General features: G+C 42.2%; 1 protein-coding gene across 1 annotated transcript in view; it reads left to right on the top strand.

Moving 5' to 3' along the window:
• The window catches only part of DCX (doublecortin), a 108,858-nt gene that overhangs the window by 15,452 nt on the left and 75,115 nt on the right, over nt 1-18,291 (top strand). The gene's annotated exons all lie outside the window — the stretch shown is intronic.

Below are 18,291 nucleotides of genomic sequence, written 5' to 3'. Positions count from 1 at the left end.
CCCCGCCCTCAGCCTCACTACCCCCACCCCGCCCTCAGCCTCACTACCCCCACCCCGCCCTCAGCCTCACTACCCCCACCCCGCCCTCAGCCTCACTACCCCCACCCCGCCCTCAGCCTCACTACCCCCACCCCGCCCTCAGCCTCACTACCCCCACCCCGCCCTCAGCCTCAGCCTCACTACCCCCCACACCACCCAAACTTATTATTATTATTATTATTATTATTATTATTATTATTATTATTATTATTATTATTATTATTGCCATTTATATAGCGCCAACAAATTCCATAGCGCTTTACAATATTATGAGAGGGGATTTAACTACAAATAGGACAATTACAAATAAACTTACAGGAACAATAGGTTGAAGAGGACTCTGCTCAATCGAGCTTACATTCTATAGGAGGTGGGGTGTAAAACACATTAGGACAGGACATAAAACATGGCTCTGGCCAATCAGGAATCTCTAGTAGCCATTTCAGTGGTCAGTGGAGGTAACCCTAGGCTGTAATGTAAACATTAAATTTTCTCTCAGTGTTTACTGCAAAAAGCTTGAAGGGAATGATTATATTCACCAGGACAAATACAATAAGCTGTAGTAGTTCTCGTGACTGTAGTGTTGCTTTAATAATGTTATGGCAGTTCATTGAAAGCTTATCTGAAAGCTTACATAGACTGGTTCATGTACTTTTTTTTTTTTTTTATTCTTTTTTTTTTTTTTTTTAGGAAACAAAAATTCTGTACAATAGTTCATAGGCTGGTGAGATGTGATGCAGAGCTGATAAATACCAACTAAAAGAGCAACTACTTATAGAGATGTCCTGCAGAGTCATCCTATTTACACGAGTTCATGAGGAGATGAGATTTGTTGTAGCAGATAGGAATCTAATTTCTGAGGGTCAGTAACACATGGTGCATGGGTTGTCTCTTAAAGGCATGAATTATGAGCCGACAACACATATAGTAATGCAGTCAGTACATGACAGTCTGTGAAGGTGGAGCGCAGTATATAAATGCTGTAGACAGTGTGAGAATGCTGTGAATCGTGTGTGCACATTGTGGTTTGCCTACAAATGCTATAATGATATTGTGATTGCAGTAAACAGTGTCTGAGTGTTTTGTTTAGTGTGTGAATGTGATCATAAATTACATAGTTACATAGCTGAAAAGAGACTTGCGTCCATCAAGTTCAGCCTTCCTCACATATGTTTTTGCTGTTGATCTAAAAGAAGGCAAAAGACCCAGTCTGAAGCCCTTCCAAGACTGATATGCAAACCAGTATACTTTGCTTAGAATGTCAAAGACTAGTTGGACACTAACTGTACATCCTAGATGTAGGTGGAAGACAACTCGTACTCTTGAAAGGGGAAGAAGAATTGCCACCACCATGTCATATAACTCAATATATTGTAATATTGCATTAATATGGATTTGCACAGCAACATGTTACATGGTTTTAGACCCCTTTTATTCCATTTGGTATACACACAAAAAAATCAAATTTATGCTGTATTTCTAGTGTTTTGACCAATGATGGCCAGATGCCCATTTTTCTATTTAGTTTGCATCTACCCTGCAATGGCCTTTGTTAGGGGACAAAAACATTACCATTTAAGGATTTTACATATTTTTGGCTGGCCAGGACACCAAAAGACACTAATTTGTCTTTTGGTAATGGCACTACATCAGATGAAAAAAATAGAATACATTTCTATTATTCAGTGCTTTTAAATAAGTAGCTGTGGTTTTTAATGACTCGCAGTAAACCTATCTCTAGGGATGGTGACGGGGATGGCAAAGAAAAGGAAATGCATCAGTTGATAGAGTGGGGGAAGATAGAAAGTGCTAATGCAGGAAAAGAAATGATGATCTCCATGGCAACCACGCATTCTATCTTCGAGCATAGAACGTGACCTGGTGGTTGCACCTTGCTATATTGCTCCTAGTTGCTAGTTCGACACATTGTTAGAAGAATAGATGTGGATGTTGAACACTTGTAGCACAAACTAAATAGCCAGATGTGCAAAATGTATCCTTCTTACTGCTCCTGACTGCAGATTCTTCAAGCCATTCTTGAGATCCTTGGGCATTTTGAGGGCGGTTGTAATGATAACATAGTGGACAGGCTCCCTGAGAGTTTAATAGTGCGACATTTGAAGAAATGATAAAGAGCTGTGTGGAATTTAACTTAAATATTAACATTTTTTCACACCACTTGGTCATCATTATTCCATAATTCTGTAAGTGCCAGAGGGTTGAATTGAAATGCAGTAAAGGTTTAATTCCAAGGGAGGTTTCTCTAGGGATAAAATGAAGACCTGACTGCAGGAATAGCTGATTGATGGCAAGAGGCCTTTGATGGCCCAAGGAACCTACACTTGTTGTTTTTAAAGTAACAATCCAGGCTGACCTATTTTATATAAGTGGCAATTTCAATCAGCATTCTAATAAAGCTCCCAAGTTGCTTCCTTCTGACCACCAATCAGTAGCTGGGAGGGTGCTCTCTTGATTACTTTGTGCCCCGCCAATTTAACAATTTTCATCAGAACAGTAACCATTTCAGAGTTTTGTTCCATAGTCCTGACTTTCATCCGTGGTGTCCCACTTTTGGAATTATCTCCAGGAAGTGTAACACAGGTACATGAGATGCGTTCTCTTCGTGGCATTCATTCACGCTAGGCTGACCTGCCCATTTATTGGTGGCCTGCCCACTTTTCCCCCTGTGGGTGGACATCCATTGTGGACACTTGGCATCCCTGCCATAAGTTGGAGGCTGCTCAGTATAGTCTGTATGCATATTCACCACAAGAATGAGTCTAGCTCACTCTTTGAAGATCCAGGGACCTCTGCCGCTAGGCTTCCGAAGCTATAGCTTACTTAGCTAAAAGTCTTCCTTTCACACTGGCATAGTCCTTGCTCAATTATTCTGAGACAACCCAGTATCTTTCAGCAGCATGGCCAGTGAGTTTACCAGCCAAGGAGGGAGACCCAGTCATCTGGGTGAATTCCATGTAGGGTAGACTGCATGTACCCATCAAGTCTTCCTCATCCTCTAGTACTCAAAATGCATTGAATGGTAGTTTCTTCCCTTCCCAGTAGAACATTTTGAGGTTCCAGCGCCAACCCCCTTCCCCCCCCCCCCCTTGTCTATTTTGGATCTCTGCTAGTTAAAAGGCTTATTACTTATCGCGGTACTGGGTGTTGACTAGCATTTTTACCACTTTAAGGCTGGCATTGGACTCTTATAAGAACAGACATTCCTTGACCTCTGCATAAAAGTTGCCCTTCCCATCAGATCAGCTGCCACTAAGCCTTTACTTTTGTTAATGCCAACCTACCCTCTTTATCCCAGCAGATCTTTCTCAGTTGCGCTCTTGAGGTATGCTCCATTCACTATGTCCTTACAGATCAAATGCAGTCTTCTAATGGAAGCTAGATCCAGGCAGTGGCTTGGACACTCATAGAAAAGAAGGCACATACAGGAAGGTATACAGTCTGGAACAGAGAAAAGGTATGACTTGTGAGTGTAGAAAAAAGTTAACGTGCCAAAGTGTTAGAGAGACTGAAGCAGCAAGAGCATTTGCATAGTGCGCAAAGTCAGCTTTACCTTAACTAATTTCATTGTCCGCCAATCAACACAAGTTTTGTTCCCCTAGATCTCTCTTAAGTTTCCATACTTAAGCAAGAGCATGTGCAGAGTACTAAAATCAATGGACCTATTTCATGAGCATGGGCCTGGAGCTGCAGCTCCATCAGCCCCTATGGTAATCTGGCCCTGCATTATGGGTTTGTATTCCTAACGCTATAGTGATTCTTAATGGAACACTTTGGCACCATACTGTGTCATCTCAAGGGGATATGGTGACTGGACTCCTCCATAGACCTTACTATAAATGTAAACTTTTTGACATGCATTTTTCTGAAAAAAAAATTTGTTAAAATTGTTAAAATACACCTACCATTAAAATGATAGACTGATCATTTCTTTGTCGGTGGACAAACGTTCAAAATCAGCAGGGGATCAAATCCTTTTTTTTTCCTCACTGTAAATGGAACAATGAGTTTAGAACAAGACTCTGAGATATAACCAAACCTGTTCTATAACACACTAAAAGATCTAAACTCTGTGTTTTGTATTTTGTCTGCATCGTGTTTTTCCTAGGGACCCCAATCTGTGGAAATTTCCAGCTGTGTATTGCACACTGTCAGGAAAAAGGACTGATTAGACTGCTGATCATCAGTTGTTTTTTGTTTGTATTATTATCTGGCATTCATTTAAGTGAACTCTGGAAAAGTTTGGTCCTGAGCTAACCATTGCATTATAACTGAATAACAGAATAAAAAGAGCAGAGGGACTGCTTATATTAAAATGTGTTCTGTATTACACTGTAGTCCACCCGGATTAGTGTAACCTGTAAAAATTGTTACTCAGTTGAACAAAGATGAGCCCCTAGATGTAGTTGAAACAAAAAGAAACACAGGAATTCTGTATATTAATTATTGTGTTACTTGCAACAAACGTTACATGAATCATTAGTGTGATTTGCTCATGGGAGCAATCACACCCAGTGGCCCTTGCTCTGCAAGGAATTGTACTTGACTGATAAATAAAAAACCTTAAAGAAACGCAATTACATTAGGAATACAAACCTGTATTTCTAATGCTATATTGTTCCTGTTCCTAACTTAATAGGCCCACCCCTCCATTCGACGATTAAAGGGTTAAAAACCCATGCAACTACTTCTTTCCAGCACAGAGGCTCCCTCAATGCTTGAAGGTCTCTCTCCTACAATGTCATAGCGATGGTGGAACCTAGGGCACATACGCGGTCACTGTCAAGTGCTAATACAGTCTTTCTATTATTAGAAAACCGTTTTAACAGTTTTAAAGGCAATCTAATTAAGCAACCATTATCAAGCTTGGATCAACAGCAAAAAAACGATCTGGTAGAGGCTGAAATTGATGGAAGCATGTCTCTTTATAACCTATGTATCGTCCCCCTCTGTGTTACTATCATAGGCCCAAGCCTACAAAGCCTATTGGTGACATAGTGCTTTTAAGACTTTTATTCCATATTGGGACAGTCCAGCTGTATTCTGGGAGACTGGGCAATGTGAATTTGATATGCAGCACTAAAGAACATACTACACTGTGTTTAGTTTTTGCGGGGTGGGTGGGTGGTGTCAAAACACTTAAAATAATATGCTTACGGAGTGCTCAAAAAAATTTTTTTTTTTCTTCAAAGAAAATCTCCATATTCAATTTAGCCTGAAATTAAATCCACCTATCAGAAATAGCACCCATTTGTCAAGCATTTCTTTACTCTGTATGTGCATACAAAATAAACATTTTAAAACCCCTGAGCACCAATTCAGTCTATTTGAAATGCTAACTATCAAAGCAACTGCCACTAGGGAAAATGAGGAATAACTTAACGGCCAATTAGGAAATGCACATAATTTAACTGCTGGCATTAATATATGACAAAATCTGTCGATCTGGTGCTATGTATATTATTGGTGGAGTTAGGTGACCGTGGAATAACTTGTTGGCCTTGCTGTTCTGTCTCTGCGCTGCCCAAGTGTCGTAGATGTTAATATTACCATCTGTCTTTCCCTGGAAGAAAGCCCTGCCTTCAAGAGAAGTGGATTTTTCTTATGTAAAGGCAGGTGTCAATATTCAACAGACCAAGGGGCTAAAGAGCATCTTCCAGGAGGGTAACATATTTTTTTGGATAGTGAGTACTAAATCTTCTTAAACCTCCTCCTGCCAACGCTATCTGCCACATTTATAGCTTTGTAAATTTGTTCTTGAAATAAAATAAATACTTTTTATAGGAAAAGCATCTTACATCCATTGTAGGTTGTCTCATCATTGCATCTCACTAATTCTTTTATTCAGAATACTACAATTTGCTATTCTCAAAGATATAATTCCAAGCACAAAATCTCAAACCAGGAATTCAAGTAGGAAGTAGTGAAAGTAGGAGTAAAGAACAGCTGTATATTTCACATAAAGCCTATGCTGCACTTCCTCCATTCTACGGAGTCTATGACGTGGCTCATCATTTCTTTCAATAATGAAGGAGCGTTCTAATCACTATGGCTATGATACTGTAGATCTTCAATGTTCATGTCAAACTGTTGTGGTGTGGCTTGACTGAAACCTTGCATCTATAGCTGGCCATCTTTGCTCTTTCACTGTGATACAGACCCTGGGAATCACTGTTGAGGGCTCTGGTGGTAGGTTAACCCGGCACTCTCTCAGACTATCAGGATATTGCTTTGCTGCAAAGGGATTTGGATAGATTGGGGGACTGGGCACTAAAATGGCAGATGAAATTTAACATAGAGAAATGCAAAGTTATGCACTTCGGGGTCAAGAATGCACAAGCCACTTACACCATAAATGGTAGTGAATTAGGGATTACCACACACGAGAAGGATTTGGGAATTGTTATAGACAACAAATTAGGCAGCAATATGCAATGTCAATCTGCAGTTGCTAAGGGCAGTAATGTTTTGTCATGTATAAATAGGGGCATAAATTCTCGAGATGAAAATATAATTTTGCCTCTTTATAAATCGCTGGTAAGACCACACCTTGAATATGCTGTGCAATTTTAGGCACCTGTACTAAAGAAGGATATTATGGCACTAGAAAAAGTGCAGAGACAAGCTACAAAATTGATCAAAGGAATGGAGCATTTTAGTTACGAAGAAAGGTTCATTTCAAATCTCTTTAGTTTGGAAAAACAGCGCCTCAGAAGGGATATGATAACATTATAAAAAAAATATTCTGGGCTATTACAAAACATTATCTGCAAATCTATTCATAAACAGGGCTATACATAGGACACGAGGTCATGTATTTAGGCTGGAAGAAAGGAGATTTAATCTAAGGCAAAGAAAAATTACTTTTACTGTAAAAGAACCAAGGATATGGAATTCACTGCCTGAAGAGGTGGTTTTATCAGAGTCCATACAGATGTGTAAACTGCAATTGGATAAATACTTGCAAAAACATAACATACAAGGATATCATTTCTAATTAGTGGGGTAATAGCTGCTTAATCCAAGGAGACATCTGACTGCTATTTTGAGGTCAAGAAGGATTTTTCTCCTAATTTGTTGCAAAATTGGAAGTGCTTTAGACTAGGCTTTTTGCCTTCTTTTGGATCAACTGCAAAAACATATGTGAGGAAGGCTGAACTTGATGGACGCAAGTCTCTTTTCAGCTATGTAACTATCCATGACATCTGTATTGAATGGACTAATTTCCAAGGTATCAGTGCAGTTGAGTGGACTATGGTTGCCGGGTCAAGCCCTAATTTTTGTCAAATCTTGTAGTCTACAGCCTGGAGGCTTATAACACCATAACCTCTACAACAGATACCATAGATAACCTATGTAAATAGATACAAGACAGACTTTTAGAGAAAATTAATTAAGATTAAAAGATAACGTGGGGAAAAAAAGACTTGGGGGGGGGGGGGGGGAATAAAAAAAGAATAAAGGAGGCATGAAGAAAACCAAATGAAAAAGAGAATATTAATATAGAATATGACAGGCCCTAATATGTAGAAAATAAAACAATTCTCTGTTAATTCTGAGAGGGACAGACACAGGAAGAGAGTGATAAGAGGGAAAAACATATTCTACTCAAACTGGCACAGCTTCTTGGAGAGTAATTTCAAAATAAGATATTCAACAATGATTCAAAAACAGACCCTGAGATAAATTGGGGAAAAAAATAATTATGTGCTAGATTCTAAACAACCGTGAACGCATATAATCAGTGCATGCCTCCAAAGTCCCAATTTTTGGATCATATACCTCTGTCCTTTGTTTTCTGTCCTAATGTCCTTTCCTAGAAGCCTCTTATTGATGGTGTGTCAGAATGTATACATGAGCACCATAACAAATATTACTTACAGTAATGTGTTTTTAAAATTAATGTGTTTAGAAATCAGTCTGTGTAGATAAGATAATTGTCCGTATTCTAAATTGCACTCTATTTGCATAAATTGTTATTAGTAGGTCACTTTAAATTTCTCAGAGCAGCTCTGCTCATACACCTACGGAATAGTGGTCAATGGGATGCTGAACTGTCTATCTCAGAATTAATAGTGAATAGACAAATGGGGCTCTCCTGCTAGACTAGGGTCACTAGCTTGCATTTGGAGTCATCCTATTAAAGATTTTGACATTCTGCTTCAGATTGTGAGCTAAATAGATCTTAAGATTAATCCCCCTACCCTGGCCTGGGACACATGTAATTATCATCAAAAACAGCTGCAGCGATTCATTATTGATTGGTTTGCTATCCAAATGATCTTCAAAAGCTTTCTTTAACAAACTATGGAAAATACTACTAACATAACAGCAAACCTCTACAGAATCATTCAACCTCTGAAAGTGATAACCTATTCCACACAACTACCTAAAGGGGAAAACAAAAAATCTTCCAATAATCACATTAAATTGGAACATTGCCCTTAGCTGCTCCGTGCTTGCTCTTTCTGTGAAATCATCCAACTAACCCACTTTGCCCCTGTACTTATCTGACAAACTAGTTGGCCCAGTCCGTGCCATGAATTAGAATGTCTATATGAAATAAATCTAGAGTCTTCACGTCTCCAGGACTGGTAGAGTTCCTACCTCTTTTCCATCCCATGTTTGGAGAGGACTTGGCCAATAGTGATGTACCGAACTGTCCGCCGGCGAATAGTTCCCGGCAAAATTAGCGTGTTCGCGTTCGCCGCGGTGGGCGGACACATGCGCAGTTCGATCCGCCCCCTATTCGTCATCATTGGGCAAACTTTGACCCTGTGCCTCTCGGTCAGCAGACACATTCCAGCCAATCAGCAGCACTCCCTTCCACACCCTCCAACCTCCCTCCCAGCATCCATTTTCGATTCATTCTGAAGCTGCATGCTTAGTGAGAGGAGGGAAAGTTTAGCTGCTGCTGATTAGATAGGGAAATTGATAGCTAGGCTAGGGTATTCAGTGTCCACTACAATCCTGAAGGACTCATCTGATCTCTGCTGTAACGACAGCACCCCAAAAAGCCCTTTTTAGGGCTAGAACATCAGGCTGCTTTTTTTTTTTTCCTGTGTAATGTAATTGCAGGTGCCTGCCTGCCAGCTTCTGTGTGAGGTTCACATTGGATACTGTGCCTATTTGCCCAGTGCCACCACTCATATCTGTTTTAACAATTGGTTAAGCTTTACATTTAAAATAAATATTTTTTTTTTCACTGTAATAGAAGAGCAGTTGCCTGCCTGCCAGCTTCTGTGTGAGGTTCACATTGGATACTATGCCCACTAGCCCAGTGCCACCACTCATATCTGTTTTAACAATAGCTTAAGCTTTAGATTTTAAAGAAATCATTTTTTTTTCACTGTAATAGAAGAGCAGTTAGTTGTCTGCAAGCATCTGGGTGTCAGGCCTACTTCAGCGTGTGCTCTGCAGACCTGTGCCAGCGTGCTTTGACAGTTGCCAATCATATCTGGTGTCTCTTTAGCGTGCTTTTACAAAGAAAAACGGTTTCCAGTGTAAGCTAATAGCAGCCAGTCAGTGTCCTTCAAGCGGCTCTGTCAGGCCTTCCTTCAGCGTGTGCCCTGCACAACCCTGCCAGCGTGCTTTGACAGTTGCCACTCATATCTTGTGTCTCTATAGCGTGCTTTTACAACCAAAATTTTGTTTCCACTGTAATAGAAGAGCAGTTGCCTGCCTGCCAGCTTCTGTGTGAGGTTCACATTGGATACTGTGCCTACTTGCCCAGTGCCACCACTCATATCTGTTTTAACAATTGGTTAAGCTTTACATTTAAAATAAATATTTTTTTTTTCACTGCAATAGAAGAGCAGTTGTCTGCAAGCGTCTGTGTTTCAGGCCTACTTCAGCGTGTGCTCTGTAGACCTGTTCCAGCGTGCTTTGACAGTTGCCAAACATATTTGGTGTCTCTATAGCGTGCTTTTAAAACCAAAATTTTTTTTCACTGTAATAGATTGAATAGCAGTTACTGGTCTTCAAGCGGGTGTCTCAGGCCTACAGTGTGTGCTCTGCAGAACTGTTCCAGTGCACATTGCCAATCATATCTGGTCTCACAGTAGCTTGCACGCATAGTACCACTAATCCAAAAAAAAATGACAGGCAGAGGCAGGCCACCCCGCACGGGCCGTAGTGGTGCTGTGATTCCCTTTTGCCCTAGAATAATGCCCAGTTTTCAGAAGCCACGTACCCTGAACTTGAAAAGTTCTGAGGACTTAGTTGACTGGCTAACACAGGACACCCAATCTTGTACAGCCTCCGCTCGGAACCTTGACGCACCATCCTCCTCCAGCTTAGCTTCAGGCACCTCTCAAGATAGCACTCACCCGCCTGCCGCCACCACCAAAACTAGCACCACAGCCACTTTACTTGGTATGTCAGAGGAGTTATTCACACACCCGTTTGAAGAAATGAGTGATGCGCAACCATTATTGCTAGAGGATGTAGATAACAGGGATATGTCTCAGGCAGGCAGCATTAAACACATGGAGGTACGGTGTGATGATGATGATGTTGTACCCGCTGCTGCTTCCTTTTCTGAGTTGTCAGATACAAGCGAAGCGGTTGATGATGACGATGCGTCCATGGATGTCAAGTGGGTGCCCGCTCGGCAAGAAGAAGAACAGGGCAAAAGTTCAGATGGGGAGACAGAGAGGAGGAGGAGGAGACGAGTTGGAAGCGGGGGGGGTCGTCGCAAGGAGCTAGTGGCACAGTCAGACAGCATGCATCGACACCCGGGGTCAGCCCGACAGCACGCCAATCAACGCATGCTGTGTCCACCACCAGAATGCCGTCATTGCAGAGCTCAGCAGTGTGGCATTTTTTTTGTGTGTCTGCCTCGGACAACAGCGATGCCATTTGCAACCTGTGCCAAAGGAAACTGAGTCGTGGGAGGTCCAACACCCACCTAAGTACAACTGCTTTGCGTAGGCACATGATCTCACATCACAAACGCCTATGGGATCAACACATGAGTACAAGCAGCACGCCTACTCTAAGCCGCCATCCTCCTCCTGGTCCAGCATCTTCAGCCACGGCAACCACTGCTGTCCTTCTTGTCCCCTCTCAACCATCCGCCACTCCGTCTCCCGCCTTGAGCAGTTCCCGCTCATCTGCCCACAGTCATGTGTCTGTCAAGGACATGTTTGAGCGTAAGAAGCCAATGTCACCAAGTCACCCCCTTGCCCAGCGTCTGACAGCTGGCTTGTCCGAACTATTAGCCCGCCAGCTTTTACCATACAATCTGGTTGAGTCTGAGGCGTTCAAAAAATTTGTAGCTATTGGGACACCGCAGTGGAAGGTACCCGGCCGGAATTTCTTTTCACAAAAGGCAATCCCCAACTTGTACTCGATTGTGCAAAAGGAAGTCATGGCATGTCTGGCACACAGTGTTGGGGCAAGGGTCCATCTGACCACTGATACCTGGTCTGCAAAGCATGGTCAGGGCAGGTATATCACCTATACTGCGCATTGGGTAAACCTGCTGACGGCTGACAAGCAAGGAATGCGTGGCATTGCAGAGGAGTTGGTGACACCGCCACGAATTGCAGGCAGTCCTGCTGCCACCTCCTCTACTCCTCCTACTCCATCCTCTTCCATAACCTCCTCGGCTGAGTCCTCTTGTGCCGCTGCTTCTTGCTCCACATCAACGGCACCCCCCCAGCTCCCCAGGTACTATTCCACATCCCGGATACGGCAGTGTCACGCCATCTTGGGTTTGACTTGCTTGAAAGCAGAGAGTCACACCGGACAATCACTCCTGTCCGCCCTGAACGCACAGGTGGAAAAGTGGCTGACTCCGCAGCAACTGGATATCGGCAAAGTGGTGTGTGACAACGGAAAAAAATTTGATAGCGGCATTGAAGTTGGGCAAGTTGACACATGTGCCGTGCATGGCACATGTGTGTAATCTGATCGTACAACGCTTTGTGCATAAGTACACAGGCTTACAGGACGTCCTGAAGCAGGCCAGGAAGGTGTGTGGCCATTTCAGGCGTTCCTACACGGCCATGGCTCACTTTGCCGATATCCAGCGGCGAAACAACATGCCAGTGAGGCGCTTGATTTGCGACAGCCCTACACGTTGGAATTCAACACTCCTAATGTTCGACCGCCTGCTCCAACAAGAAAAAGCTGTTAATGAATATTTGTATGACCGGGGTGCTAGGACAGCCTCTGGGGAGCTGGGAATTTTTTTGCCACGTTACTGGACGCTCATGCGCAATGCCTGTAGGCTCATGCGTCCTTTTGAGGAGGTGACAAACCTAGTCAGTCGCAACGAAGACACCATCAGCGACATCATACCATTTGTTTTCTTCATGGAGCGTGCCCTGCGAGTGCTGGATCAGGCTGTAGATGAGCGTGAAGAGGAAGAGGAAGAGGAAGAGTTGTGGTCACCATCACCACCAGAAACAGCCTTATCAGCATCGCTTGCTGGACCTGCGGCAACGCTGGAAGAGGATTGTGAGGAAGAGGAGTCAGAGGAGGATTGTAGCTTTGAGGAGGAGGAGGAGGAGCAAGACAAAACACAACAGGCATCCCAGGGTGCTCGTTGTCACCTATCTGGGGGGAAGAACATACCTTCAATGACATCAGTGAGGAGGAGGAACGGGAAATGAGTAGCTCGGCATCCAACCTTGTGCAAATGGGGTCTTTCATGCTGTCCTGCCTGTTGAGGGACCCTCGTATAAAAAGGCTGAAGGAGAACGACCTGTACCCTTTTGGTGGTCCACGCTACTAGACCCCCGGTATAAGCAGAAAGTGGCGGAAATGTTACCGAATTACAACAAGTCGGAAAGGATGCAGCATTTGCAAAATAAATTAAAAAGTATGCTTTACACAGCGTATAAGGGTGATGTCACAGCACAACGGGAATCTAACAGGGGGAGAGGTGGAAGTCATCCTCCTCCTCCCACGACCACGCCGGCAAGGACAGGACACTTTAAAGACGTGTTGTTGATGGAGGACATGCGGACCTTTTTAAGTCCTATGCATCGCCACAGCCCTTCGGGATCCACCCTCAGAGAGCGACTCGACCGACAGGTAGCAGACTACCTCGCCTTAACTGCAGATATCGACACTCTGAGGAGCGATGAACCCCTTGACTACTGGGTGTGCAGGCTTGACCTGTGGCCTGAGCTATCCCAATTTGCGATAGAACTTCTGGCCTGCCCCGCTTCAAGTGTCCTGTCAGAAAGGACCTTCAGTGCAGCAGGAGGTATTGTCACTGAGAAGAGAAGTCGCCTAGGTCAAAAAAGTCTAGATTACCTCACCTTTATTAAGATGAATGAGGGATGGATCCCGAAGGGACTGACACTGGGCGATACATTCGATTAAAAAAGGCCTGATGAGATGAGCTGCCTTGGGCTAAAAATGGTCCACACGCTGCTGTATTTTAGCTCTGAATGACGTTTGACTTGCGTGACTTATCCGCCACCAACTAGGGTTCAAGCCGCCATGTTTTAGGGCACTTTCTGCCTGTGAAACAAACATCAATTTTTCTGGCCGCTGCTACAGCAGCGGCTACAACAATACCAAATTTTTCAGGCATGTGTACATGCCTAATTTTTAGGCCCACTGGTGCAGCACTGTGGCTTCAAAAACCAAACCAAAAATTAAAATCCTCCAAGATGGCACCAATATACCAGTGGTCTAAGCATCTTCCCACCTTGGCCTAAAAAGGGGAGGTGATTCAACAATTAAAAATCTCTGCCATTTACACGTCCACTGATAGGAGACGCGGAAGGTATTAAACTGATATGAACAATACTCCACTCCTATCAGTAGGTCCGTCCCATTGTGATTTATGCCCCCCACCCACCGCGCAGGGATGGGGGCCGGGGGAGAGGAAAGTAGGCCCCCCCATTGTGATTTATGGCCCCCACCCACCGCGCAGGGGTTGGGGAGGACAGTAGCTCCCCCAGTGTGTATCAGGGGCTTTGAGGACAGGTGTCAATCCATACCTGCCAAGTGACCCTATGTAGGGGGAACAGTCCCTATTCTGCTCTGTGTCAGTGTGTATCAGGGGTTTTGAGGACAGGTGTCAATCCATATCTGCCAAGTGACCCTATGTAGGGGGAACAGTCTCTATTCTGCTCTGTGTCAGTGTGGATCAGGGATCATTAGGATAGGTGTCAATCCATATCTGCCAAGTGACCCTATGTAGGGGGAACAGTCCCTATTCTGCTCTGTGTCAGTGTGTATCAGGGGTTTTGAGGACAGGTGTCAATCCATATCTGCCAAGTGACCCTATGTAGGGGGAACAGTCTCTATTCTGCTCTGTGTCAGTGTGTATCAGGGGTTTTGAGGACAGGTGTCAATCCATATCTGCCAAGTGACCCTATGTAGGGGGAACAGTCTCTATTCTGCTCTGTGTCAGTGTGTATCAGGGGTTTTGAGGACAGGTGTCAATCCATATCTGCCAAGTGACCCTATGTAGGGGGAACAGTCCCTATTCTGCTCTGTGTCAGTGTGTATCAGGGGTTTTGAGGACAGGTGTCAATCCATATCTGCCAAGTGACCCTATGTAGGGGGAACAGTCTCTATTCTGCTCTGTGTCAGTGTGTATCAGGGGTTTTGAGGACAGGTGTCAATCCATATCTGCCAAGTGACCCTATGTAGGGGGAACAGTCTCTATTCTGCTCTGTGTCAGTGTGTATCAGGGGTTTTGAGGACAGGTGTCAATCCATATCTGCCAAGTGACCCTATGTAGGGGGAACAGTCCCTATTCTGCTCTGTGTCAGTGTGTATCAGGGGTTTTGAGGACAGGTGTCAATCCATATCTGCCAAGTGACCCTATGTAGGGGGAACAGTCTCTATTCTGCTCTGTGTCAGTGTGTATCAGGGCTGGGCTTTGAGGACAGGTGTCAATGTTGAATGGTGATTTCTGCCCTTTATGGATTAAAAGCAGACTCTGCATCAACTGTGCAATTTTCCATGGGAGTTTTGCCATGGATCCCCCTCTGGCATGCCACAGTCCAGGTGTTAGTCCCCTTGAAACTACTTTTCCATCACTATTGTGGCCAGAAAGAGTCCCTGTTGGTTTTAAAATTCGCCTGCCCATTGAATTCAATGGCGGTTCGCGCGGTTCGCCGGTTTGCGAACATTTGCGGAAGTTCGCGTTCGCCGTTCGCGAACCGAAAATTTCTAGTTCGCGACAACACTGTTGGCCAATAAAGAACTTGTACACCTTTATAAAAAGGCATCAATTGAATTGAAGGGCAAACGCCTAATAAATGTCATACATATATCTTTAGTCTTCCACAAAAGTATCATCATATTTTCTTGTACCAATACACTAGAGGGTTGTGGTATATATATTTTATTTATTTTTTTTATTCGAATGTGTTTGTTTTGATTATGAACTTTGTGTTTGATATCAAGATGTGCTTTTCACCAATATTAATGTGATGGTTAGAGTGAGATTTAATTTACAATTTAATGTATCTTGATTTTAATTGCGTTACAATTTCTACTAACAACAAATAGATCAGTTGAAAGATTGTTTTTTTTCTAGCAAGAAAAGCATTTTAGGGTTGCTTTATGAATAAAAAAAAAAAGTGTAATTACAATTCTTGGTTTTTAAACCAAAGCAATTATATATGCAAATAAACACATGTTTACTTTTGAATGCAACTTTAATTTTATATTGTCAAATTATTGATCTTCGAAAAGAAATATAAATTATAGAGGAAAGAACTGTCTGGTGAGGTTTAAAAATACATTTAGCATAGATTTTATAATAGGATACAGACTGCTGGAATGAAGGCATTTTTAAATAAGCATGTGCTCTTTCTCAGCTAGGCAAACCCGTTCCAATTAATTTGCAAATCCCATTGAGGCTCAGAAGCTGAAACAAATTAAAATGGATGAGTAGGAGATGTGTTTAGAGGGACTGGCAAGCAATGCTAATCTTATAAGCAGTCTAAAGTCTTTCCATGCTTCCAAGAATATACAACATTGGGGATTCGTCTAACCGCTCTACCGCAGGTAGCGGCGAGGGTTAATCTTGCAGATTCTGACAGCATATTTATTATATTTAGTGTAATATTTATTAATAGGTATGTAAAGATGCAAAGTGTTTTTACATTTAAAGGGTTTTCATCTCCGAATACAACGATTTGCATTGAGAGAATTGCAGATCTTTCAACCTTGGCTTGCAGCTGCAGGCTTTTTCACGAAACCAGTCTATTGTGGACCACCGCTTTGAGACTGCATTGTTTCTATGGCAACCACTTGATGCCTACCTTACTCTGTTTCAACACAATGCCTGCTTTTTACAGCACAGTTTTCCTACTATAGGAATTAATTTAGAAGCTAATGTCACCCTGGGTAGGCGGATCTGTCAAGCCAGACTTTTAAATTATCCAGATAGCATTTTTCTGAAGGTTGAATACTGTACATGTTGAAAAACAAACAGTAAATTGCCTGTTTGCCTCACTTTCTTACAAATAGGGTTACCACTTTACCTGAAGGGGGATTGAAATGTGATTTTTAGGGTCAACTAGAATTGCTCAGAAATGGAATATAGCACACCGTGATCCATGTCTGTAAGAAATGTACAGTAGTATTGTTGTGACCATTCATGATAAAACATAAAAAAAAAAAAACTATTATGGTTATTTGCACAGCTCCCAATAGATGCTGGAATTCTGTAAACAAACAAACATACTTCCCACTTAGTGGCACTTCCAATAATCAGTCTTTGGTAAATTAATTGAATTTAAAAACAAATAATGTTTTGCTTAAAAAAAAAAATGCAATGGTGTAAATACCATGCACCATCTATTTACTAAATTGCCTCCAAGCAATCCACAATATTTTCAATCAAAAATGAAGTAAGCAATGCTCTCGCATACTTTCCTATTAACCAGGCGAAACCGAAGCCCAAAATGGTAATTTCTACACCCTAACAACATTGACAATGTGAGGGTAAAAAGTATAGCATGTGGGCAGCCCTCCAGCTCACACCGCCATACTGTGGAAGGTGGGATTCTCCCTGTCCTTTAGTTACCCAATTTTCCACAGGAGAGGTTTTAATAATACCCCTGAGTTATATGGACTGAGTATTAGTCTAATTCCGTTATTAATTCAGGGGTCCAGAAGACAGCTATGTATTAGTGGAGGGCCTGCTCCATTTTGCTCCCCTTCCAATCACTCATAATTCAATCAGTGATGAGTTAAGGTATAGTAGAAACCTAGAAAAATGGAATGTGAAGGCAGATAGGAACCATTGCCCAATTGTCTAAATACTTTCATTAGGCCCTGGCCTTATCTTAATAATGGGGGTTCCAATGATCCATCTATCCATGGTGCCTTTATCTTCTTCAATACCATGCCCAGCTGCCAAACATGAATGTTTAATAACCCCTAAAACTAGATGTCAAGAGATCTAAAGGCCCCTAGAATAATAAGAGCCCAATTGCCAATTCTTCTAGTGTCAAGGAATATCAGGTCATCATGGCACTATTAAAATGACCCTGACCTAATCCTAAAATATATCAGCATAGGGGCATATACAAATGTTTCTTTCCCATAGAATTGAGCCACTTTATATAAATAACACTAGACAATAGCTATATAGCCGCCTTTCAAAATGTTACATTGGGAACTGTAATACCAGGAAATTATGTGTAGCAGTGATGAATGTCATTATGCCAAGATGAGCAATGTAAAAACGGATGCTCTAAAATCTAGAGAAGTAGGATTGAGAATTCATAAAAACTAGCTTGTTTAAAAACTTCTGGGGTGTTTTTATTTTTATTTATTTTGTTTATTTTACAGTCAATTTATGTTTAGGAGACTCCATAAAGTGCAGCTTCACAAAACACGTTAGCTGTCGTCCTCCCTCTTCCCTCTGTTTAATTTGCCATGTGTGAGCTAAGGGATTGTTCCGATCAAGGGAACCAACAAAACTTTTTTTTTTTTTTTTTTTTTCTATTGCATCATGATTGACGGATTCTAGTTACTGATTTAATCTGCTGAGAAAATTTAATATCACCAGCCAAGGAAGATGTGATTTTCTGACTACCGTTGTTCATTTTGCTATGCTAAGAATTAGAGTAACGTTATCATTGTTTGTATTAATTATTTTTTTCTACTATTGTTTTATTTGACAGAATTGAAGACGGTGGTACTAGTTAAATGATAAAATGGTGCAGTATCTCAGTAAACATGATAATTTTTACCATTTGTGTTGGATGCAAAAGTGTTTTAATTCATTAAAAAACAAAA

Source organism: Pelobates fuscus, chromosome 9 (genome assembly GCF_036172605.1).
Source record: "Pelobates fuscus isolate aPelFus1 chromosome 9, aPelFus1.pri, whole genome shotgun sequence".
In the NCBI taxonomy this organism is placed as follows: Eukaryota; Metazoa; Chordata; class Amphibia; order Anura; family Pelobatidae; genus Pelobates; species Pelobates fuscus.
Note: the sequence above shows the minus strand (reverse complement) of the source record. Positions and strands in the feature narration are given on the sequence as shown.